Here is an 8524-nt window from a genome sequence, read left to right on the forward strand (position 1 = left end):
TAAGTCTACCAAAAGACACCTGACTTTCCTTCCCCTTTCTTTATCAAGCATCTGGCAATGTGCTTCGTAGGGAACAGAATTAAAAAGGCAACTTTCACCTCTGTATCATGTATCTCCCATGACGTGTGTCAGGATTTCCACATTCGGGTCAGTACAAAGGCAGCACTGAGACAGTATATCAAAGATTATACATTTGCCCAAATCAAAAGCAGTCAGATTACATGAATAAGGACTAGATTTAGATTTAAGATAGTCACTTCCTATCCTTTATATCAAATTTATCTCTTCATGAACCGAACATGCCACAGCTTAACCAAGCCAGCCCAATATTCCTATCCCTTTGCCTGGCTTGCATTCAGGGCTGTGCGCGCACAGCGAGGTGCTAACAGGGCACCACACGTGCAAGAGACGACTGTTCCCGCCGCCCTCTGTAATCCTACCTAACAGAGAGGCTGAGAAAGGGAAAGGAAAACGAAGAAGAAAAAAGACACATGTTCCGAAGTTAACTCAGGACTGAAGGAGGGCTCTAACTCAGCCATACTGTTATATTCTTAGGGAGATAACCCGAGTTCTAAAGGTTACTAAACGTATGGGAACGCCAAGTAAAAAGACAACTATATATAAATATGAAAGTCGTCAAGTGAATGCTGAGGTATTCCACTCATTATTTGGCAGTAAAAGAGCAAAACGTTTCTAAAAGCCACACTGATCACGGTATGGCCTGTGTTCCACCTCTCCTAGGGTCTTCCTTCACTCTCTCTATGAGGAGTAACTATTTCACTTTCCGTAGCTATGTGTCAAACATGAACCCCAAATCATCTTTTAAAAGTTGAATATGAGCATTTCTAAGGGCAGCTGCCTCCCTCTCCTGCCACTCTCGCCCTCAGTCACTGTGCCGCGGGTCCAGGGCTCAGGGCCTGCAACGCGCCCAGCAGCGTCTAACTTCCTCACCTCGTTCACTCTCTAATTCCTCCTTACCTTCCAGGTCTCGACTGAGACAGCACTGCCTTAAAGACCCCTCTCAGAAAGGCCCCCTAGGCATTCTGTCTCAAGCACCAGGTACTTTTTCTCATCAGCATTTACTGAAACACGTGAAATAAATGACTGAGCGAGCAAGTGAACAAATATAGTTGTACTGCATTTTTTTGTAGAAGCTTTTCTATTTTTTCTTTATTATGCATTGGCAAGCAGTGCCACTGAATGAGGAAAGGATTCCCCCTCCTCCAAAGTTAATGCCTGTTCTTTCTTATTATTCCCACAATAAGGACACACTCTCTAATCTCACTGTGACAGACTATCATCAGGGTCATTATCAGTAGGAAAGTGTGTGTGTGTGTGTGTGTGTGTGTGTGTGTGTAATTTTTTGAGAGCTTCTTAATAAAAGAAAAGCACCTCTGATAAGATTGCCTTATAAGCAGAGTACTACAAAGCTCAAATTACTTGTAAGGGATCATTTCAGGATTTTAAAAATGTTAGATGCACTATATATTTTTATATAGGAAAAAGCATACATGTTTTATAGGTCATCCCCAAAGAGGGACATAGGACCTCCTTCTGCAAAATGGGTTCTGTGTTCTACAGTGGGACCGGTGAAAATCGATGCATTGTCGGAGGAGGGGAGCACAGAGGAACTGGATAGCATCCCTGGGTGCCTGAAGCCTCTCAGGTTTCAGCTCCTTCCTTCCCCAGGTTTTCTGCCTGCTGCCCTAAGCCTCCAGGGGATCATTACAGCCAGGGAAATAATATGGGAAAAGAAGACCCAGCCTCTTTAAAACCAAATGGAGGAAGACCTTCTATGAAAAGGCTCCTAATACCAAATAAAAAAGAAAGTATAGAACAGAGCAGGAAAACAGCTGAGTTTCTTTCAAGCAAATGAGTGAAACACAAAACCAAAATCTGTGACAAAATCATCTTGTGAAGTTGTGTCAAGAAGGGATTCTAGGGGCGCCTGGGTGGCACAGCGGTTGGGCGTCTGCCTTCGGCTCAGGGCGTAATCCCGGCGTTATGGGATCGAGCCCCACATCAGGATCCTCCGCTATGAGCCTGCTTCTTCCTCTCCCACTCCCCCTGCTTGTGTTCCCTCTCTCGCTGGCTGTCTCTATCTCTGTCGAATAAATAAATAAAATCTTAAAAAAAAAAAAAGAAGGGATTCTAACAAACGTCAGATAATTCTTCATAATTAAAAAAATTAAACAAGACAGATCACCACCTTTCCTTATCCCTTCAATAACTTGGAGCAAGCTTTAACTAAAGCTGTGAAACCTGTGAGGCCTATATTCCAACTTTTACCAAGTGCACCACTGCATTCGAAAGACTCAGAGTGCTTATTTAGCTACCCATTTTTAAGTGACACTTGAAAAATGAGCACCATCAAGCTTTCCAAAAATAGAGCAAATCAGCTTTGTTTTACTCCTCAGAGACATGCACAGTACATCCACCCACTGCTTGTTTCTTTAACTACCAGAGTGGAAGAGATATAGAAATACATAAAGAATCAAACAGATAAAGATAAAATCCATCTCCTATATAATGTAAATAACAATGGCTTCTATCCTATTAATTAATGAATAATTTTTCATTATCTACTCTATGCCCACCATGTGCTAGCGTTCAAGAGAATGCAAGGAAAATATGGGTGCATGGCCCATATTCCTAAGAAGCTTATCATATAGTTGGATGGAAAAAAAAAACCCAGAACTAATGGCTGTAGAACAAAAACCAAGGAGCAAATAACTCTACGTATCTAAGTGCTGAGTGGTAATTTTTTTTTTAGAGCAACACCGTAATGAATCTGAAAATAAAGGTTTTTAAAAGGTAGCATAATCTGGGCTGAGCCTTGGAAAAGGGCAGGCTTTAGACCAGCAAAAAAGAGAAGGGGACCGTCCCTGTGTGAACGTAAGTAAGGAGGAGGAGTATAAGCAAAGGGAGAACGGTTGGGTGGGAAGCTGAGAAGTCATCCGACAGACAGGAGGCTGAGGAGGAGACTGGCCTTCCTAAGTGAGAGGCTGGAGACCAGTGGGAAACAATGCGGCAGAGACTGACTACAAAGCCTCTGGACAGCCAGGTCATGTAGCACCAACTGCCACGGTAGAGTCCTCCACGGAAAGCAGCAAGACTAGAGAGGCAGCCCTGGAAAGGAACCAGTGCAACAGGTACCCCTGCAGAGTCCAAACCTGCACGTAGAAGAAATTGCAGTTTGGTTCTGTGTAATTGCACTTAATTTCCATTTTAAGGCTCCCATTCTACTAATGGTAAAAACTAAATTACAGTCAACTCTAGGTAATCTCAACCAATTTCTGGTTTCCTCTTCCCCAAGGGTTGCATCTAAATTCCAGAGGACTACAAAATGCTAGATTTGGGGGGTGTGGGGACAGGAGGGGTGGAGGTCCTTTATCCCTGCAAACATCTGAACCTCTTCCACCAGCAGGTCCCCCCAGGTCCTTCCCTCATTCACTTCTTCCTCCACAAGCCTCTGGCAAGTTTAGCTCTCTCTGGGAGACATTCATGCCCTTCTGGCACACAGGCCATCTCCTTGCTGCCCTAAGTTATCCTTGCAGTAGAAACTGGCAAAGTTGTCTCGGGTCCATCCAGGCGGACAGTCCCCACAGCCATCTCTCCTGTTCTCTAACTGTGCCACCATTCCAAGCCTGACTCTCCTGAGGATGGGACGAACTGACTTGGAATGCTCTAGACCAATTCCCTTTATACCTGGGACTTGATTTCTAAAATTCACGAGAATTTGTGGACTTTCATGGTATGGGATTAGAATGTTTTGTCTTTTCCTTAAAAAATAATTCAGACCGCCAAATTAGGCAAAGGGAATATGACAGGAAACAACTGGGAGAGGTACCGGTTAATATCTCAAACATTATCGCATCAAACTAGGCAGGAGGTAAGAGGACCTGAACCAGGGTATCTTTGGGAATAGAGAATAAAATAGGTAAGCTTGGAGATACTAAAGAATAAACTGTCAGGAATGTCTGACAGAAGTAGAGGATACTGAACAAGGAAGCAAAAGAGAAATACAAAAAAAAAAAAAAAAAAAAAAAATCCAACATTTCCAACCTTCGAAATGAGAAAAATAATGGCATTACCAAAACAGAAGCCAGTTTAGAGTAGAAAGGTTCTGAATTTGGTTTTGAATTTTATTCACATAGGTTTTTCTAGTTCAAGGTGATGATTTAAAATACTAGCAAAAAGGACTAGGAGCTGGTCCTGCAGGGACTGAGATGTTTCTCAGCAACACACTCACTACTATGGTTTTCAAATACTATGAAATTTCAAATAGTTTATGAAAGAGAAAGCACAACTGATCTTTAAAAAAAAAAAGTATTTAAAAGTTTCAAACATTAAAATATGCCCTTCCAGTCACACTTCTCTACTAAATGGTCCCTTCTTTTGTAAGAACAGGTACATAGGTTATTCTCTGAAAAATAGATGGAGAATAATGCTGTGATGTCTCTGCAGCACTTGGGCTTCGGAAGCAGAATGGGCAGCAATAATGCCAGCAAGAAAAAGCGCTGGGCCCAGCTTCACACACCCAACCAAAGCCCAAGATGAGCCCGGTGGGCCTTGGAACTGACTCCCTCACTAACTAACTGTGCCCAGATGATAACCAGAAGAAAGGTAAGTAGGAGTCAGTCGCCGTGTTAAAGGGCAAAAGCACTGGAAAGACCGAAGGATACCACGGGCACTTAGGGTGTGCTGTGTTGTTAGGAGCAGAGAGAGATCTTCACATTATAAATTATTAGGTCAGCGTCAGTCAGATTGGCAAACTTCAGGGAGTGAAAATTCAGTAACGGGAAATAAACACCCAAAGGAAAGCATTTTAGGTTTATGTGTGCACATGAAAAATAAAACATCAAAAATCCAGAATTATGTTGGGTGATGTTGTTTGATCTTAATTCTGAGATGTATTTCCTCATTTCAATAACACTGATTATCCTAAAAAGAAGTGACTAGAAGAATAAAGTGAAATAAAAGATGTGAAAGGATAGTGAGTGGATGAAGGAAACCTACCCTTTCTCCACTCACCACCTTTTAAAGCCGTCCCTGGCAAGTGAACATTTTAGTGTATAAATAAAAAGTGAAGAATGGCATGTTTAAAATAACATGTTCCCGAATAACATTTAAATCTGTTCAATAAGATATTTCATCAAAACTACCTAAAACTCAAATTATGGTTGTTGTACACTGAAGACAAATACTAGAAGAAAACGCCTTTCTATCTTTAAGGAGAAAATCCCAAGTCCATGAGAATAGAAAGAAGGAATTCAGTATATTCTCTCCTTTGAAGCTTCTTCTCACAAAATTTTGATTTAGACTAGAGATTTTTCAGTTTATTCCCCTCCTTGCCTCCAGCCCCAAATGACCAGGACTAAATGGCCAGTTATTCCTCTAAGATCTAGAAACAAAAATCTGAATGCCTGACTCCTCAGGGTCCTATAATCTAAAAAACCCATGAAAAGGCACAATCTCTTCAAATTATATTTGTTTAAATAGGAGGTTTATATGTATTCAAATGGAAAATCCTAAACAACAGTCCCATTCACATATCTTTCAGTCACTCCCTTACTGTTCTCAGGTTTTTCTGTTCCCCAGTGTACTTATCACCTCCTAACATACTACACATTGTATTTATCACACTCAATGTTCATTGTCTGTCTCTCCCTGCTAAAACAGAGGCTCCATGAAGACAAGAAACTTTACATTTTTTTAGATCAGATCCTGTTCAATGAAGAGTTGTTGAATGGGTAGACTGCATAGTCTGTGCACATCCTGACACCCCGTAAACCTGACATTTTGAAGCAACAGAATCCATGTGTCTGAAATATAAAGTATGGGTGTCAGCTGGACAGCTATATCCTACTCATTCTGGGCAGATGTCATTACTGAATCTATAAAAGCTATAGCTGGATGCTTAGGGGGCTATCATTCAAGGAAAAATGGAACAGTTTCAGTTATGTAGAGCAGGGTCTCACTGTCATAAACTAAAAGCAAATTAAGGAGTTCGGTAGCCCCTGGAGAACTAAAATATGGATACCTTTAATAAAGAATTAACACCTTCTTCCAAGCAGAGTTGGGATAAGGCATAAGTCATGCCATAAATGAATTAAAGATTGAAGCCAGTGGCCTCCAAGTAATGCTAGGGCCTAGGAAAAGAGACATTACACCATGAAAGACATCACAACCCTGCTATCTCTGGCCATTTCCATCAAGAATGTGCATACCTAGTCCCTCTATTGTCAATACCTCCTTTTCTTTCTGCTCTCACCCCCCCCCCATGTCCCTCATTCCCAGTGCTTTGTTCCCTCTGCTGCTCTCTCATGCAGGATCCCTCACCCACGCATATGCCCCACCCAGCAGGCGCTGCACTTGTCATACGTGCAGAGGCAAGCGGGCCTCTCCTGGCCACCAGCAGATGCCAAGCTCAGCAGTGGCCTGGCACACATAATGAGTCCAAGTCTAAATAGAGTAGAGCATGGACAGCCCCTAGAATTAACTGTTCCATGCACTGGGCACAGACCCAGAAGCTAAACACATTCAATGCATCCAGGACAAATCCCCTCAAAACTGGAGAAAATGGCTTTCTCTGTCAACTCCCTGAGCATGGTAGAATTCAGTAATACCAGGACTCTAAACGCAGATGAAAAAAAGAAATGAAATAAAGACCCAGTTCATTTCTTTAAGCTGTGTCTGTGTGAGCTCCCCAAGACCCAGTGCTACAGCTATTTGGAATTCAAAACAAGACAGGTCATCTTGATCTCTAAAGTCTCCTCACTTCTCCAGGCCTGTGGTTCAATCACAGCCAACTTTTCTGCATCCACCGCATTACCAACAACCATTCTGAGCACTGTGAGGACTGGTAAATACAAACATAAGAGACAACGGTGGTAGAAAATCATTAGGATTGTAAGGGCTGAGTTAGAGCTTAAAGGATTTAGGACTAAGAGAAACAAGGGGGTTTTCAGACAAGAGTAAGGCACGTGCAGAGAAGCAACAGAAGAAATGGACATGAAACACTTTGATTCAGGGAAGACACTAGACTAGCTGGGAATAGGGTGCAAGCAGAGCAGCTATGGCTGATAACGTCGGTCAGGCTCCCTTCGGGGAACCCTGAATGGCAGAATAAGAAGTCTGGCATTGCAGGCAATACAGAGCCTTTACTCAAAGCATGTGAATTAAAAGAGACAAAGATGAAGTGATACTTCATAAAAACGTATTTGGTGGCCAAAGGAAGGTTGAAAAGGAGTAAATAATGACTTAAGAAAGATCAATGGGAAAAACAATGCCAACAGTTGAGTTACTGGCAATATTTTAATATTATTATTATTAACGTATTATTAATTATTACTAATGCATTGGCAATTGTAATGAAGAAAAAGAAGGCAGAGGAGACAGAGCAGAACGGTCAGCCCATACAAGAAGCCCCTTCCACGATGTGGAATGCACATTAATCCCAGGTGGGTGTGTGGAGTGGCACTGGTGGACTATCCAGAGGATCCCACAGTGGTTTAGCACATTGTGGTTATGGTACCTAATCAACAGTGTTCAAACCACATTCATATGACGGGCTTTCCCGAAAAGAGTTTGGCACATCTCTGATTAACGCCGTGTCTCTTCATTCTCCTTGTCCCTTTTCTCCACTCCCTCCTTACACCCAGCTCAGTGTCAAAAATCGCAGAGAGAGGAGGGAGTTAAGATGGCGGAGGAGTAGGGGACCCCTTTTTCAGCTGGTCCCCTGAGTCGAGTTGGATAGGTACCAGACCAGCCTGAACATCCACGGAATCAGCCTGAGACGCAGGAAGATACATCTGGATCTCTACAAATGAACATCTCCAGCGCTGAGTATTGAGGTACAAAGTGGGGAGCCGTGAAACCGCGCACAGATATTGGAAGATAAACGGAAGGGGGAGGGAGCCGCTGCGTTTGGGCGCCGGGAAGCGGTAGCCACCTGCACAGGGGAGCGGGCGGACTCACGGACAGGCACCCTCGAGAAAACAGACTGAGACCGTGAGCCAGGGAACGCGCGCCACCAGACTGAAACGGAGCTCCGGTGCCCTCACTGGATCCAGACTGAGACCGGGAGCTCTGGGAGCGCGCGGGGGCGGCTGGTGGCTGGCGGTGTTAGAAACACAAAGGACAGAGATGCGCTGGCCCTGGAAGTGAGGGCTGGGACGCCGGGTGTGGGGCGCACATCCCGGGATGCTGCAGGGTTGAGCAGCACCAACAGAAACAGAATTAAAGTGGTCAGAACATCAGTGGAGAACGGTCTGCGATCCCTCTGTTCTGAGACAGAGGCTGAGATTTGGCCACTGCTGCTCTGACTCTCAGAAGAGGCACAGCAAACCGCCAGGGAAAGCCGCCAGAGAACAAAAGCCTGGAAATACCGGCTCACAGTGTGCCCATCCCCATCCCCCCTCGCAGGGGACACGGAGACTCTACCCAAACAGGGTTGCCTGAGTATTGGCGCAGCAGGCCCCTCCCCCAGAAGGCAGGCTGAAAAATCAAGAAGCCCACATCC

The sequence above is a fragment of the Ursus maritimus genome, unplaced genomic scaffold (genome assembly GCF_017311325.1).
Source record: "Ursus maritimus isolate PB19 unplaced genomic scaffold, ASM1731132v1 scaffold_4, whole genome shotgun sequence".
Taxonomy (NCBI): domain Eukaryota; kingdom Metazoa; phylum Chordata; class Mammalia; order Carnivora; family Ursidae; genus Ursus; species Ursus maritimus.